Here is a 19,314-nt window from a genome sequence, read left to right as displayed (position 1 = left end):
AACCGATTTGAACCATATCAGGCACAGTTGTTGGATATCATAGCAAAATACTACGTGCCAAAATTCATTCAAATTGGATAAGAATTGCGCACTCTAGAGGCTCAAGAAGTCAAGACCCAAGATCGGTTTATATGACAGCTATATAAGGTTATGGACCGATTTGAACCATACTTGGCACCGTTGTTGGATATCGTAAGAAAACACGTCGTGCAAAATTTCATTCCAATTGGATAAGAATTGCGCACTCTAGAGGCTCAAGAAGTCAAGACCCAAGATCGGTTTATATGGCAGCTATATCAGGTTATGAACCGATTTGAACCATACTTGGCGCAGTTGTTGGATATAATAACAAAACACGTCGTGCAAAATTTCATTCTAATCCGATAAGAATTGCGCACTCTAGAGGCTCAAGAAGTCAAGACCCAAGATCGGTTTATATGGCAGCTATATCAGGTTATAAACCGATTTGAACCATACTTGGCGCAATTGTTGGATATTATAACAAAACACGTCTTGCAAAATTTCATCCCAATCGAATAAGAATTGCGCACTCTAGAGCCTCAAGAAGTCAAAACCCAAGATCGGTTTATATTGCAGCTATATCAAAACATGGGCCGATATGGCCCATTTACAATACCAACCGACCTACACTAATAAGAAGTATTTGTGCTAAATTTCAAGTGGCTAGCTTTACTCCTTCGGAAGTTAGCGTGCTTTCGACAGACAGACGGACGGACGGACGGACGGACGGACGGACAGACGGACGGACATGGCTAGATCGACATAAAATTTCATGACGATCAAGAATATATATACTTTATGGGGTCTCAGACGAATATTTCGAGTAGTTACAATCAGAATGACGAAATTAGTATACCCCCCATCTTATGGTGGAGGGTATAACAAGTAAAAGCGTGCTAAGTTCGGCCGGGCCGAATCTTATATACCCTCCACCATGGATCGCATTTGTCGAGTTCTTTTCCCGGTATCTCTTCTTAGGCAAAAAAGGATATAAGAAAAGAGTTGCTCTGCTATTAAAACGATATCAAGATATGGTCCGGTTCGGACCACAATTAAATTATATGTTGGAGACCTGTGTAAAATTTCAGCCAATTCGTATAAGAATTGCGCCCATTGGGGCTTACGAAGTAAAATAGAGAGAACGATTTATATGGGATCTGTATTATATGGCAGCTATATCAGGTTATGAACCGATTTGAACCTTATTTGACACAGTTGTTGAAAGTAAAAATAAAATACGTCATGCAAAATTTCAGCCAAATCGGATAGGAATTGCGCCCTCTAGAAGCTCAAGAAATCAAATCCCCAGATCTGTTTATATGACAGCTATATCAGGTTATGGACCGATTTCAACCATACTTGGCACAGTTGTTGGATATCATAACGAAATACTTGGTGCCAAAAATTCATTCCAATCGGATAAGAATTGCGCACTCTAGAGGCTCAAGAAGTCAAGACCCAAGATCGGTTTATATGGCAGCTATATCAGGTTATGGACCGATTTGAACCATACTTGGCACAGTTGTTGGGTATCATAACAAAACACGTCGTGCGAAATTCCATTTCAATCGGATAAGAATTGCGCCCTCTAGAGGCTCAAGCAGTCAAGACCCAAGATCGGTTCATATGGCAGCTATATCAGGTTATGAACCGATGTGAACCATACTTGGCACAGTTGTTGAATATAATAACAAAACACGTCGTGCAAAATTTCATTTCAATCGGATAAGAATTGCGCACTCTAGAGGCTCAAGAAGTCAAGACCCAAGATCGGTTTATATGGCAGCTATATCAGGTTATGGACCGATTTGAACCATACTTGACACAGTTGTTGGATATCATAACAAAACACGTTGTGCAAAATTTCATCCCAATCGGATAAGAATTGCGCCCTCTAGAGGCTCAAGAAGTCAAGACCCAAGATCGGTTTATATGGCAGCTATATCAGGTTATGGACCGATTTGAACCATACTTGGCACAGTTGTTGGATATCATAAAGAAACACGCCGTACAAAATTTCTTTCGAATCGGATAAGAATTGCGCACTCTAGAGGCTCAAGAATTCAAGACCCAAGATCGATTTATATGGCAGCTATATCAAAACATGGACCGATATGGCCCATTTGCAATACCAACCGACCTACACTAATAAGAAGTATTTGTGCAAAATTTCAAGCGGCTAGCTTTACTCCTTCGGAAGTTAGCGTGCTTTCGACAGACAGACGGACGGACGGACGGACGGACGGACGGACGGACAGACGGACGGACATGGCTAGATCGACATAAAACGTCACGACGATCAAGAATATATATACTTTATGGGGTCTCAGACGAATATTTCGAGTAGTTACAAACAGAATGACGAAATTAGTATACCCCCCATCTTATGGTGGAGGGTATAAAAATAAAATATAGGAATATATGAAGGTTCTAAAAGCAAAAAATTTGGTATCAAATCCTGGGGTGGAATGCCTAGGAGAGCCGCCCAACCCCAAAACCCGGCAAACTGATTTATAGACCAACCACTACAATATGGGACTCAAATTAAAGTGAGAGTAGATAACGAATCTGATGTCCAATTGCGGAACTAAGTGTTTCGTGGGACACCCTACCACTATAAAACCCCCCAAATCGGACTTATTTACCGAGCATGGCAATCTGGATCCTAAATTAAAGGTCTTTGGGAATAGAGCACGAAATTGACTTTCACTTTTAGGACCAAGTATCTGGGGGTCCACCACACCCCAAAAAGGACTTTTACTGACCATTGCAATGTGGGGTTTAAATTAGAGATACTAGAGTGTAGAAAAACCCATAGGAAAATTGGAATACATTTTCAACTACAATTACGCAGAAATGTTCAAATTTAGAGTACTCCTCTCCAACATAACATAATCGGGCGCGGCAGAGCGGGCCGGGCTCAGCTAGTCTTATATAAAAAAATCAATTTGTGTTTGTTTGTTTGTTTGTGTGTTCCTTATAGACTCAGAAACGGCTGAACCGATTTTCTGAAATTTTCACAGATGGTGTATAATGATCCCGTGGTGAAAATAGGGTACTACATTTTTGATATCTGAAAGGGGAGCGGACCCTCCCCCTTACAATAATTTTCAGAAACGCCAGATCTTGTAGATGGGTGGTGCGATGTAAGCGAAATTTTGTATGATCTCTTATAGTAACCTAAAAACAAATATTTGGTGTTAAAATTTCGGATGGGGTACCTAGGAGGAGTGCCCCATCCCAAAACCTACAAAATATTTATATACACCAATTACGACATTATGGAACTTAAATGAAAAGTATTTAAGATTAGAAAGCATATCTAATACCCAATTGTCGGACCTAGTGTTTGGTCGGCCCGGTTTGTCCAAACCGGACATATTTGTTGGCTTTTTCAATAAGGGGTTTTAGTGAATGGTATTTAAGATTAGAAAATGAATTTAATTTAATTTAATTTTGAGGCTAATGGCAATTTAAGGCATCACCCCTTCCCCAAAACACCTAACAAAGGGTAAACATTTTTCGACCATGCCAATATGTGGCTCAAATGAAAGTTATTTGAGAATAGAAAACTAATTTGCTAACCAATTTTGGTTATCAAAACCCAAGGGCAATTTGGATTTAAATAAATGGTATTTGAGAGAAGAGCACAATGCTGATATTTTTCAGGGCCAAGTGTCTGGGGAACACCTCACCCCCGAAAACACCCCTAAATCAGACATCGTGAGAATATTAGGCTGAAATAAAATATTTAAAGAGTGGAGTACATCATACACCCAAACTTAAATTCGTAGACCAATATATATCATATGGGATTCGGATAAACGCACTTATATTGTTTAACTGTTATTCAAGCGATATACTATATTCGTAGCATGGTGTTTCACTAAAAGCTCTTTAATTGTCGAAAATAAATATTCCAAGGAAAATTTTGGTCAATATAACGTAAAAGAAGGCGTAGCGGAGCGGGCTCGGTCCAGCTAGTACCCAATGTCGGCCCAGTTAGGTCTCTAACGCAGAAAAAAATTAAAATCTTGGTCGAATTAGAAAATTGTAGATTCAATTGAAAATGGTGCTGAAAGAAAAGAAATTTGTATTATAAAAACCAATTTGTATTTTGCATTTCTGACAAGCTGAATAGTTATATTTATAATACCCACTCGGTTCAACTGGGCTGATCATGGATCGCATTTGTCAAGTTTATTGACGGTTAATCTTTATAGAAATAAACTGAAAACGGCAAGGAAAATAGTGCTAAGTTCGGCCGGGCCAAATCTTGGCAACCCACCACCATGGATTCTGCAAAATATTTATACAATCTTAATTTAGTTGAAGGGCATTATTTTAATTCTACATAACAAACTTCTCTCAAACCAGCAAAAATTAAAGCCTATAGGAACCGAACAAGGATGATCGGGAAACCGGTTAACATGAGAGCTATATCAGGTTATAAACTGATTTGGATCGTATTTGCCACAGTTTTTGGAAGTCGTAACAGAACAACGCATGCTCAATTTCAGCCAAATCAGACAAAAATTTCCGCTTCTAATGGCTCAAGAAGTCACATCGGGAGATTGGTTATATGGGAGCCATATCAGATTATAGCCCGGCTTGGAGCATACTTGGCACAGTTGTTGAAAGTCATAAAAAAACACTAAATGCTCAGTTTCAGGCAAATCGGACAAAAATTGACGATTACAAGAGCAGACGGGCGGACGGGACATGGCTAGATCCGTCCGGAACACGGCTAGATCGACTCAGAACGTCGAGACGATCAAGAATATATATATACTTTATGGGGTCTTAGACGAATATTTTGAGGTGTTACAAACGGAATGGCAAGATTTGTGTAAACCCATTTCATGTTGGTGGGTATAAAAATGGTAAAAAAAAAAATGGTAGGTGACAACAAGTATCCCCTGGGATTTTTGGTTAAGAATTGTGCCCTCTAGAGGTTCAATAAGTATATTCGGGGGATCGGTTTGTATGTAAGCTATATTATCAAGTCATAGAAAAAGTCATTGTGCGAAATATCAGCCAAATTGAACTAGATTTGCGGTCTCTAGATGTTTAAGATGTATTTATATTCCTGATATATGTTTATATCAGAGTTTCGGCCGATCCAATCCATACTTACATCTGTTGGAAATCAAAGGATAGTTCATCGTACAAATTTTCAAATATACCGGTCTAAGTCTTCATATTGCAGACATATAAACCGACCTCCCGATTAGATTTCTTGAGCACGTGGTGTTTTCGTATGACTTTCAGCAATTGTGCCAAAGCGGTTCATAACCTGATATAACCTTATATAGGTTCATAACCAGATATAACCTCCTATTATATAACCGATCTCTCGATCAAACCTCTTGAGCTTATAGTGGGCAAAATTCTTATCCGATTTCGCTGAAATTTTGCACATATAGTTCTGGTATTTCCAACAACTGTACGCTTTTACTTCTTTTATCCAAATGTCATGTCCACAACCATAGAATAGGCGGTATATTCATTCAGTTATTCCGTTTGCAATAGATCGCAACATCAATTTCGGGCCCTTCAAAGTAGATATATATCGGGTCGCCGTAAAATTCTAAGGTTTAACGATGTCCGTGTATCTGTCCGTCTGCTGTAATCACTGTAACTGCAAATGCATTTTAACCCATGAACTTTCCATTAGGAACTTCTTGAACGTGTCACATGGGATCATATTTGAATATTTTGAGCTGAAATTTTGCGCAGATGTCTTCATTAATACGCAGATTAGGTTAGGTTGAAAAGAGGGTGCAGATATAAGTTTGCCCCATGCCACTATAGACATACACCTACGTCTGTATTCGGCTTGTTGTGCGCTCTTAAAACCTCGAAAAGAAAATTTTATGTTAGGAATTCTGTCCTATTTACAAAATCCTTAATTGTTTTCAATTCCACTCCCCTAAGTTGGTTCATGTTTGGTATCGTGTCCCCACCTAAGTACCGGTGTCTGTTAGCCGCGAAAGCCGGGCAATGACATAGGAAATGCTCCAACGTCTCATCTTCTTCCCCACATGCCCTACATATGCTACCACTTGCCGCACCGATTGTGCATAACCCTGCAAACATTTTCTATCGTGCGAGTCACTAAATCTGCACTCAAGGAAGTTGAAAACAATCTTAGGCGATATCACTTTTTACTCTAATTAGTGTCTCGGTACGGGAGAAAACGTGCCGCTTGGCGATATATACCCATGAGTGACTAAATAGGGACTAAAAAAAGTTTCAAATTCGATTATCAACTTCATTAATAAAAAAAAAAAAAAAATGTTTGCCTTATGTTTTTTTTTTGCAATGATTCTCCCTGACTGGGATTTGAACAGCCAACCTTACGATTGAGAGGCGTATGCTATCCTTCTGTGCTACGCGCCTTTCTTCATAACAGAAGGCTAAGTAAACATACATTCTCATGTGTGGGGTTGTTTCAGTTAGCATCCAAAACAACAACAAAAAATCTATTTTTAAATTTGTAATAATAACAGTTGATTATGAGAAACTAATTAGCGAATCATGAACGATAGAATTCCGATACTGATGTATTTTGTTGATTTAAATAAAGCAATCTCTACAAACTATCATTCAAAAGAGGCTTAAAAGTGACAATTCAGGGATGGAGTGAGAAAGTCACTTCCAAATGTTTGGAGGGAAGTGAGCACCCCATAGGATTTTCACCGTCCTACCGACTGTTTTGCTGTTCCACGTTTGTCGCCCACGCCCTTAAATCGGACTGCGTCGACCTGAAAGGCTTCGGGTTTGAAAAGTTCATCGACGGCAGTTCTCTGGCCTTCAGCTAAATCGTCTGCCCTTTCATTTCCAATTACTCCGTTATGGCCCGACACCCATACTATGCGGATTGTGCCATCCTCAGAGGAGGCGTTAATATCCTTCTAAAGAGATTTTAAGGTAAGGTCACGAACAGCCTTGTAGTGTACTACAAGGCTATTCGCGACCTTACCGTCCTGCTTGTCATTGCCCTTAGGGCCATTTTACTGTCCGTAAGGATGTTCACACTCGACATCCTTGCGTTAGTACCACATCACCTCAACCATTCCTTGATCACCCGGATCTCTGTTAGCAGGACGGTATTATGATCAGGCAGTCTTAAATAGATCCCAGTCCTTGGGTTCTCAATGTAGACCCCTGGCCCACTCTGTCCCCTTTCTTTGATCCATCCGTGTAACATGTTCTTCCAGATGGCAATACTAGGGTTCTGTCAGTCCAAGACTGTGCCGATGGCAGAAGTGCCTCGCTCTCGACCTCAAAGTCCATCTCGGGTATCCGATCGGGAACCACTTCCCTTCCTTCCAGATTTCTTATCGTCGCCTTGAATATACCGCGATGGTATGAGCTACTCCCATCCTCAATCCATTCTCCCATCGCCTTAAATCTCATAGCCACAGTGGCTGTCTCACATTTAATCTGTGTGTAAAGCGGTCGGCTATCTAGAATAGTTTCCAGTGCCATAGTGAGCGTGGTCCTCATCGCTCCGCCTATACAAAGACAACATGTTCTCTGAATTTGTTGTAAGGTCCTTATGTTGCACATTTTCTCCATAGCAGTCGTCCAAACTACTGAGGCGTAAGAAAGTATTGGTCTTGTCATGCTTTTGTAGAGCCAGTGGACTATCCTCGGATTCGGGCCTCATTTCGAACCCGTCTACATAGTGCCCAACGTCTGTGAGCTTTCTCGGTACATTCCTGAATGCGACCCCAATGTTTCCTATCGAAGATCACTCCTATGTATTTGACCTTGTCAGACATCGAAATCGCATTCGAAGTATTTTAACATCGTGTGCGTAGCAGACGGGTTCAAATCTCTCCTCAGCCAGCAGGACCCGGTCCACCCGGTACTGCTCTAAGGATTGGATCAATGTGTCGGTCCGCACATTATTAAACGCTCCTTTCTGAGGCCAGAAATATTCCATCAGGTCCGGGTGACTTAAATGGCTTAAAGTTCCTCAAGACTTCCTTGTCCATAAATTCTGTTATAATAAACCTTCGACCAAAGACATTATTCCAAGATTCCAGTGTTTCCGTGAGTTCCGTCGTATCCTGTGGAAAATGCGTTTTCGTCAAAAGCCCCAACATGTCATCCGTTATTTCTGCTCTCACTCCCAGTCGTCTACTAAAGTTTCAGTGTAACATGGGTTTTGAGGGAAAATTTTTCATCTTGTAAAACTCTGCTTACCTCATTCCCAATATTGCGAATCTCCCCGGTCATCCCGGGTGTTTCTTGGGCTGATTTCCTTTTCCGAAGAGGCCAACTATCTTCGAAAGACTCCACTTCTGCAGTCGTAATCCTGTTGATATTATCGTCAATGTCTTCTATGCTTGGACAATTTAAATTATCTTGCCCAAGTCTTCTTCTGAGTTGTTATATATACCGATCCTCCAATTATTATCCTATTTTGCTGAAATTTGGGACAGTGAGTTGTCGACATTTTTTTTTCAATTTGACCCGGATCGGTTCAGATTTGGATATAGCTGCTATATAGACCGAACTCTCGACTTAAGGTTTTGGGCCCATGAAAGGCGCATTTATTGCCCGATGTCGCCGAAATTTGAGACAGTGAATTAAGTTATGCCCCTTGACATACTTCTGCAATATGGTACAGATCGGTCCAGATTTGGATAAAGCTGCCATATAGACCGATCTCTCGGTTTTAGGTTTTGGGGCCATAAAAGGCGCATTTATGGTCCGATTTGGGACAGTGCGTTGTGTTAGACTCTTCGACATTTTTATGCAATTTAACCCAAATCGGTGCAGATTTGTATATAGCTGCCATGTAGACCGATTTCTCGATTTAAATTCTTGGCCCCATAAAAGGCGCATTTATAATCCGATTTCACTAAAAATTTGACACAGTGTTAGGCTTTTCGACATCTGTATCATATATGGTTCATATCGGTTTATTTTTAGATATAGCTACTAAAAAGATCAATATTTTGTTATACACAATTGAACAATGACTAGTACTTATTAGTATTTGGTCCAAATCGGAACATATTTCGATATAACTGTTATGCAATTTTCACCGGATTTTGATGGAAGGTGGTTTACATAAATACCCGAGGTGGTGAGTATCCAAAATTCGGCCCGGTCGAACTTAACGCCTTTTTACTTGCTTTGTAATATGTAGTACCTATTCCGTGATAAGGCTATTTCTCTTTGAGGAGCGAAATGAAGACATGTTCGTTCCACGCAACGTCTACCTTATCAGATTTAGTTCTTGAACTGGTCAAATCGGAATAAATTTGGATATTACTACCATATAGACTGATGTACTGATTTAGGGTCTTGATCACCTGTGGTTTATTTATTTTTCGATTTGGCTGAAATTTAGAACAGAGAGTTGTACTAGAGCTCCCGATATCCTAACCGAATATGGTACATAACTGCCCATGTTTACATATAGCTGCCATATTGACCGATCTGTAGATTCAGGGTCTTACACCCTTTAAAGCCCTATTTTGCTAAAAATTTGAAACAGTGAGTTGCACTGGGACCCCTGATATTAGAACGGAGTATGGTTCAGATCGGATCATATTTCGATATAGATGCCATGAAGACCGATCTGTTGATTCAGGGACTTAAGCCAATAAATGACATATTTAACGCATGATTTCTTGAAGTTTGGAACAATGAGTTAGGCAAGGCCACTCAATATCCGAACCGAGCATGGTCCTCCTCAGACCAAATTTGGATATAGCTGACACATGATCGATCTGCCTACTTAGGGCCTTAAGCGCGTAAATGGCGCTTTTATTATCCGATTTCGAAATTTGGAACAATGAGTTGGATAGTCATCCAATATCCGAACTAAGTTTGCTTAACATCAAACCATATTTAGATATAGTTGCCATACAGACCGATATGCGGATTTAGGATTATAAGGCCATGAAACTTGCATTTATTACCCGATTTCGCTGAAATTTGGAAAAGAGAGATGTACTCGGTACAGTCAGAACAGTAGAACTTATTTAAATGTAGCTATCAAATACACCGACCTGCTGATTTAAGGTCTTACACATAACATGAGTCTGCAGAACTTAAGCTAAATCGGACAAGAACTGCGCCCTCTAAGATCTCAAAAATTGCAACCGGGAAAATGGTTTACGTGGAAGCAATATCAGGTTATAAACCGATTCAGGCCATCCATAACACGCATGTTGGAGGTCAAAGGAGAAGTCATTGCGCAAAACTTCAAAGCGGATAAATATTGCTCACTCTAAAAGCTCCAGAAGTATAATAGGGAGATCGGTTTATTTGGCAGCTAAATCAGGTTTTTAACCTATTCGAACCATACTTGACACATCTCTTATATGGCATAGAAGACGTCATAGTAATCCATATCGGATAAGAATTGCGCCCTCAAGAGGATCAAAAATTATGAACGGGAGTTGGTTTTATATGAAAGCTGTATCAGGTATTAGGTTTGAATACAGTTTCAGATATAAACCAACTTGGGGGCGTGGTACGCAAAACAATAAGGTATTTTTAAAGTAGCATGGAATTCCTGAGTTAGATTTTCTTTTTCTTGTTTTTGTATTTTTTTATTGTATTTATTTTTATTGTGATAATACCCATACCAAAGGGTAGGTCTTATATAAAGTATGGGTAAGGTAATCATACAGTTTTGATTTGCAAATTAGCTATAAAGTAAAAATTAAGTGATATATTTTTAATTTTAACAAATTGAAAGTAGCAATGAAAGTTCGGAGATCAAATTAATAAAAGAGAAAAAAAGTTTGTAAATTGCATAAAATAACTACATAGTAAATTTGAAGTACATATGCATTTTCGCATTTTAACAATGTGTATCAACAAAGGGGTTAAATTAAATAATTAAATAAATAAATTTGCTCAAATTTTTGTTTAACTTATATAACAAATTGTTTAACTGATTATAATAGTTCATAAATTGTTTAGAAAAAGATTGAATATGTTAGAAAGACTAAAAATGATTAAAAATCGAAGATTAAAACTGTTTTTCGTTACTTAAAGTTTGGATATAATTGGGAAAGTATTTCAGAGGCGTAATGCACTGATAAAAAAATGTTGGTCTGATATGCGATATTGGTGCAGTACTTAAATCACTTGTTTGCCTCTTCTAGAATTAGCATAACGAAGTATAGCAGACAAATCAGACGATCTAGCCTCGTCCGTCCGTCCGTCCGTCTGTCTGTCGAGCACGCTAACTTTAGAAGGAATAAAGCTAGCCGCTTGAAATTTTGCACAAAAATTTTTTTTAGTGTAGGTCGGTTGGTATTGTAAATGGGCCAAATCGGTCCATGTTTTGATATAGCTGCCATATAAACCGATCTTGGGTCTTAACTTCTTGAGCCTCCGGAGGGCGCAATTCTTATCCGACTTGACTGACACGTAGTGTTTTGGTAGCACTTCCAACAACAACGCTAAGTATGATTCAAATCGGTTCATCATCTGGCATAGCTGCCATATAAACCGATCTTGGATCTTGACTTCTTGAGCCAATATAGAGGGCAATTCTCATCCGATTTGGCTGAAATTTCGCATGAGGTGTTTTGTTTTTACTGTTCTAAGTATGGCGTAAATAGGTATAGAACCTGATATAGCTGCCATGTAAACCGATCTGGGATCTTGACTTCTTGATCCTCTAGAGAGCACAATTCTCATCCGATTTACCTGAAATTTTGTACAACGGCTTCTTTCATGACCTTCAACATACGTGACTAATATGGTCTGAATTGATAAATAGCTTGATACAGCTCCCATATAAACCTATCTCCCGATTTTGTGTCTTGAGCCCCTACAAGACGCAATTCTTATCCGAATGAACTGAAATATTACACAATGACTTCTACAATGTTCAGCACTCATTTATGGTCCGAATCGGACTATAACTTGATATAGCTCCAATAGCATAACAGTTCTTATTCAATATTCTTTGTTTGTCTAAAAAGAGATACCGCGCATAGAACTCGACAAATGCGATCAATGGTGGAGGGTAAATGAGATTCGGCCCAGCCGAACTTAGCACGCTCTTACCTATAAAGTATATATATTCTTGATCAGCGTAAAAATCTAAGACGATCTAGACATGTCCGTCCGTCTGTCTGTTGAAATCACGCTGCAGTCTTTAAATATAGAAATATTGAGCTGAAATTTTGCACAGATTCTTCTTTTGTCCATAAGCAGGTTTAGTTCGAAGTTCGGGCTATATCGGACTATATCTTGATATAGCCCTCATATAGACCGATTAGGGTCTAAGGCCCATATAATTCCGATTTTGATGAAATTCGGTCCAGATTCGTCAATTTGGTCCAGATCGGTCCAGATTTAGATATAGCTGCCATATAGACCGATCCTCCGATTTATGGTCTTAAGCCCATAAAAGCCACATATATTATCCGATTTTGCTGAAATTTGGGACAGGAAGTTGTGTTAGGCCCTTCGCCATCCTTCGATAATTTTGCCTAGATCGGTTTAGATTTGGATATAACTGCCATATAGACCGATCCTCCGATTTCGGGTCTTAGGCCCATAAAATACGCATTTATTGTCTGATGTCGCTGAAATTTGAGACAGTTGGTTTAGTTAGGCTCTTCGACGTCCTTCTTAAATTTTGCCCAGATCGGTCTAGATTTGAATATAGCTGCCATATAGACCGATCCTCCGATTTAGGGTCTTAAGCCCATAAAAGCCACATTTATTATCCGATTTTGCTAAAGTTTGGGACAGTGAGTTGTCTTAGGCCCTTCGACATCTGTCTTCAATTTGGCCCAGATCGGTTCAGATTTGGATATAGCTGCCATATAGACCGATCTCTCGATTTAAGGTTTTGGGCCCATAAAAGAGGCATTTATTGTCCGATTTCGCCGAAATTAGGCTCTTCGACATTTTTATTTAACTTGGCCCAAATCGGTCCAGATTTGGATATAGCTGCCATGTAGACCGTTATCTCGATTAAAAGTCTTGGCCCCATAAAATTCGCATTTATAATTCGATATCACTGAAATTTGACAAAGTCTTATGTTAGGCTTTTCGACATCCGTGTCGTATATGGTACAGATCGGTTAATTTATAGATATATCTACTGTACTAATTAGTATTTGGTCCAAATGGGAACATATTTTGATATAACTGATATGGGACATAAGTTATGAAATTTTCACCGAATTTTGATGAAAGGCGGTTTACATACAGGGTGGCTGATGAAAGCCGCTACCAAAAAAAAATGTAATAACTTTTTTTCTATTTAATAATAATAATTTAATAATTAATTTAATTAATTAATTAATTAATTTAATTAATAATAATTTAATAATTAATTTAATAATTTAATTTAACATGAATAAAAGAAAAATGTATTCCATACACCGAAAAAAAAATGTAGCAATATTCATCATTGTAGCAATATTCATCAGCCACCCTGTATATACCCGAGGTGGTGGGTATCAAAAGTTCGGCCCGGCCGAACTTAACGCCTTTTTACTTGTTAAAAACTGTATGACAATTTCAAAAAATTTCACAAGAATATAAAAGTTTTGGCAGGGTATATGTTTTTGCCAAGAGAATTCTGATTTCTAAGGGAGTCAAGCTAATATGATTCGCCCATGATTTATCATAAAAACTACGCCAAGATTACTCGCTGAGGTCACCATTTCGATTGCAGAACCATTAATTACAATATTAATGTTTGGCGGCAATATTGTGTGATTTCTGGAAATGGCTATGCATTTTGACTTCTGAGTGATTTAATAGAAGGCCATTCGCATTCGCCCACGCAATAATATTTTCAAGGTCGTTATTCAGACGATCTATGGTATCATTTATTTTCTCACCTGACGTGCTTATATACAGTTGAACATCATCAGCATACATTTGTATACTATAACTGTGCAACTGTTTGGGAAGGTCATTGCTGTATAAAGAAAAAAGGAGAGGGCCTAATATCGAACGTTGTGGGACACCTCGTGAAACTGAAATTCATATAGAATTACGATTTCCAACTGATATTGGCTACGATTAGAAAGATAGGAATGAATCTGATTTATTCAAGAAGATTGATGATTCGGAAAATTTAAAAAAAAAAAATGTTTAAGTTTAAGACAGAGAATTTTGGGGTTAACAGAGTCAAACGCCTTAGAATGATCTATAAAAACCAGAAAAGTTATTTTGTTGCAATCAATATTACTTCTTATATCTTCAACAACTTTCAAATGTGCAGTAGTGCAATTGTGCTTCAGCCGGAATCCTGACTGGAGGTTGGTTAAAATTGAACTATCCGTAATATGTTGCGAAATTTGTTTGTTCAAATATCTTCGGAATATTTGGAAGAATGGCTATAGGCCTAAATTCTAGATTATTTTTTGGTACCGGGAGTACTTTTGCCTGTTTCCAGTATTGTGGATAGCAGCTCCTTAATACAGTATTGTTAAAGAAATAACAAATTTCATAATGCTTACAAATGCGCAAGGAAACTTGTAATTTCCACCATTGAAGCCAAATAAATTGCTTATTTTAGCAGGAAATTCCAGAGCATTAGATCAAATTGATTTGACGGCATTGATGATGTCAAATGGTTCAAAGTGTCCGAAATCAAAAAGCTGATTCGGAGTAATATCATTTTCAATATTACTTAATATATTCCCATAAAAGTTAACACTGGGTCTTGGTAGAGATATATTTAAAAAACTTTTATTAATTGCATCCAAATCCACATTATCATCAACTGCTATATTATCGCCCCTATTCCAATATGCCTCTGGAATTTCCTGCTAAAATAAGCAATTTATTTGGCTTTAATGATGGAAATTACTAGTTTCCTTGCGCATTTGTAAGCATTATGAAATTCAAGTATCCTAAAACGTTTCCAACGGGAGTATATATGATTTCTTCCTTCAGTTATCGAACCATGGGCTTCCACTACTCAGAATAGTTGTTGTCCTTATTGGGACACATTTGTCAAATAAATAATTTATATTTTGCTGAAAAAAGTTAGCCTGTTCGTCAACAGAGGACATGGTATAGAGTTGATGCCATCCAACAGATCCAATTTCCCACAATAGCAAGTTGTAGTCAATGTTCTTAAAATCTCTGTAAGTAAACGTCTTCTTATCATCCTCCATTGGAATACCGAATGTTAAAAAACATAAGCCATGGTTCGAAACGAAGGGTGCCGATAACTGATCATAAAGTTCCATATCAGATCTTGAACTTACAAAAACTAAGTCGATAAGAGTTTCTGTTGTTGTTGAATAGTATGTAGGAGTGTTGGAATTAACAATATATAACAAATCGATTCCATGCTCGTTAACAAGCCTGTTTCTTCGAGAACATTGCAGTTAAAATCGCCAGTGAGTACAATATCACTGTACTTCCCTTCTATTGTAGAGAGCATAAAAAGCGAGTTTAGTACCTGATTTGGGTTAAATTTGGAACAGTGAGTTGCGCTAGGCTAGCCGGTATCCAAACCGCTTATGATCCTCATTAGACCTTATTTGGATATAGCTGTCGTCTAGTCCGTTCTGCCAATTTACGGTAATAAAAGACTCATTTCCCAACCATATTCTCTAAAATTTTCATCTATAACTTGTATAAGGCTTCTCGTAACCAAGTATGTCCAGATCGACCTAATGTATAGTAGAGTTATAACAAAATAGGATGATAAACATATCAATGGTGATGGGTATTCAAAGTTTGGTACGGCCGAACTTACTGTGTTTTTAGTCGTTTTAAAACAAGTTAAAAAAAAAAAAAAAAAAAAAAAAAAAAAAAAAAAAAAACATTTTTGTACGGTTGGGTGGAATGTTAGTCCCGTGTGCTAAATTCATGGTAGTACGCGTATGCCAACAACCAATTGAGCAAAAGAATTTGTTGAAAATCCACAAAATATCATTTACATCGTCTGTCAAGTCTTCGATGCGACCCCATCCACTGTCTTTTAAAGAAAGCTGTTTCCACCTGCAGCTGAATCTACTGCCATGGTTACTTCACTTACAGCGAGCACCGATGCCATTTGATTCATCGGGAAATATAGTTGCTGGACACCAACGAAGCACACTTGAAAACGGACTTGGTAAAATTGAAAACACTGCCCAACTACTACCAGCTAAAACATTCATTCGTGATGTATATTTAGAACCGGAAATAATACATGTTGTATAAGCCATATATCTATGGAACATGACATTTGACCCATGGTGCACTCACATATACAATGTGTATGTGAGTGCACCATATGACAGTGTTGTATGTATATTATACATACAGCACTGTCGCATACACCCTCTTTCTTTTACTTTGGTGAACTCTTTATTACGACACGGTCATGAAGACATACAGGTAGTAAAAAGTAGTGACAGAAAACCATAAATGTCAACCTAAGTATAAGTTAATAGTTTGCAGGAATTGATCAATTATTAAAAAGTTTAGATACGAACACTCAGCGACCGGAGTTGTTAACGATTGATGCCATCACTTACATACGCAAACCTCCATCTATTGTTTCATTGTTTTGTCTTGTTTGCGGATTTGGGTTGGCAACCTAACAATATAATAAATCGTTTTATTTCTATACTCATTGCTGGATTATATTTCCAAATGGGCAAATGGGAAAAATGAAATTTGGGAAACTTGATACAAGCTACAGCTTAAAAACGTCTCCTCAATGAGGCGTTCGGACTCGACTATAAAAAGGAGGTCCCTAATCATTGAGCTTTAATTTGAATCGGGCAGAACTCATTGATTTGTGAGAAGTTTGCTCCTGTTCCTTGGAATTTTTATGGGAAAATTTGCACTAACATTCTAGATTTTAGTTAAATAGGATAAAAAAAGGTAAAGACAGTTTCGCAAAGGCTAGAGTTAATGTTACGATGATCAGAGAAGCTGTTGCCATCCAATACTTCCCAGTCACATATACTTCCCCATTTATCCTCTCAAAAATGGGGAACAATAAAATACTGAAATATTGGGTTGCCCAAAAAGTAATTGCGGATTTTTTAAAAGAAAGTAAATGCATTTTTAATAAAACTTAGAATGAACTTTAATCAATATACTTTTTTTACACTTTTTTTCTAAAGCAAGCTAAAAGTAACAGCTGATAACTGACAAAAGAAAGAATGCAATTACAGAGTCACAAGCTGTGAAAAAATTTGTCAACGCCGACTATACGAAAAATCCGCAATTACTTTTTGGGCAACCCATTAGTTTTGGCCAGGAAAAAAGACAGTTAGACCATATTGCACTTTTGCCATAGCCATATCGTCTGAGTCTGACCGGAGTTCGTTCTCACAAGACTCGTCTGATCTTTTCATGATAAACTTACTTACGCTTCCAGAGGCAGTTAAACAAGTAGTGGTACCACATTGAGCTGGATACTTGTGGTGTGGCTGATTTCTACTTAGATCCTTCTCTAACTCTTGTTCTGGAAGGGCGGTATGAAAAAAAGCCCCAATGCAATAAAGCACCAAAGGGAAAATTAAACAAGTAAAAAGGCGTTAAGTTCGGCCAGGCCGAACTTTGGATACCCACCACCTCGAGTATATATGTAAACCACCTTTCGTCAAAATCCGGTGAAAATTGCATACCTTATGTCCCCTAACAGTTATACCGAAATATGTTCCGATTTGGACCAAATACTAATAAGTGCAATAGCTATATCTAAAAATAAACCGATCTGAACCATATACGACACGGATGTCGAAAAGTCTAACATAAGTCATTGTGTCAAATTTCAGTGAAATCGCCTTTTATGGGGCCAATACTTTAAATCGAGATATCGGTCTATATGGCAGCTATATTCAAATGTGGACTGATCTGGGCCAAATTGCAGAAGTATGTCGAAGTTCTTAACGCGACTCACTGTCTCAAATTTCAGCGACATCGGACAATAAATGCGCCTTTTATGGCCCCAAAACCTAAAACCGAGAGATGGGTCCATATGGCAGCTATATCCAAATCTGGACCGATCTGTGCCATATTGCAAATGCATGTCAAGGGGCTTAACATATCTCACTGTCCCAAATTTCGGCAACATCGGACAATAAATGCGCCTATTTGGGCCCAAAACTTTAAATCAAGAAATCGGTCTATATGGCAGCTATATCCAAATCTGATCCGAACTGGTCCAAATTGAAGATAGATGTCGAAGGGCCTAACATAACTCACTGTCCCTAATTTCGTCAAAATCGGATAATAAATGTGGCTTTTATGGGCCTAAGACCCAAAATCGGAGGATCGGTTTATATGACAGCTATAACTAAATCTAGACAGATCTGCGCAAAATAAACGAAGGACGTCGAAGGGCCTCAAACAACACTTTTCCCAAATTTCAGCCAAATCGGATGATAAATGTGGTTTTATGGACCCAACACACTAAATCGGAGGATCAGTCTATATGGCAGCTATATCCAAATCTGGACCTATCTGGGCCAAATTAAAGAAGGATGTCAAAGGACTCAACGCAACTCACTGTCCCAAATTTCAGCAAAATCGGAAAATAAATGTGGCTTTTATGGGCTTAAGACCCTAAATCGGAGGATCGATCTATATGGTAACTATATCCAAATCTGGACCGATCTGGGTCAAATTAACAAAGAATGTCGAAGGGCCTAACACAACTCACTGTCCCAAATTTCAGCATAATCGGATAATAAATGTGGCTTTTATGGGCCTTAGACCCTAAATCGGCATATCGGTCTATATGGCAGCTATATCCAAATCTGAACCAATCTGAGCCAAATTGACGAAGGATGTCGGAGGGCCTAACAAAACTCACTGTCCAAAATTTTAGCAAAATCGAATAAGAAATGTGGCTTTTATAGGACTAAGACCCTAAATCGGCGGATCGGTCTATATGGGGGCTATATCAAGATATAGTCCGATATAGCCCATCTTCGAACTTAACCTGCTTATGGACAAAAAAGAACCTGTGCAAAACTTCAGCTCAATATCTCTATTTGTAAAGACTGTAGCGTGATTTCAACACACAGAGGGATGGACATGTCTAGGTGGTCTTAGATTTTTACGCAGATCAAGAATATACATTCTTTATAGGGTCGGAAGTGGATATTTCGATGTGTTGCAAAACGGAATGACAAAATGAATATACCCTTATCCTTCGGTGGTGGGTATAAAAAAACCCAAATATGGGGCTTTATTCCATAATGAAATACTTAATTTGGGGCATAATATCATATGAGATAATGTCCCAATTTTAAAATTAAATAATGCCCTCAAAGGAAATGGAAAGACGTGAGTGCGAGCGAATTGAGATGTTCA

Source organism: Stomoxys calcitrans, chromosome 1 (genome assembly GCF_963082655.1).
Source record: "Stomoxys calcitrans chromosome 1, idStoCalc2.1, whole genome shotgun sequence".
In the NCBI taxonomy this organism is placed as follows: Eukaryota; Metazoa; Arthropoda; class Insecta; order Diptera; family Muscidae; genus Stomoxys; species Stomoxys calcitrans.
This window is presented reverse-complemented; position numbering follows the sequence as displayed.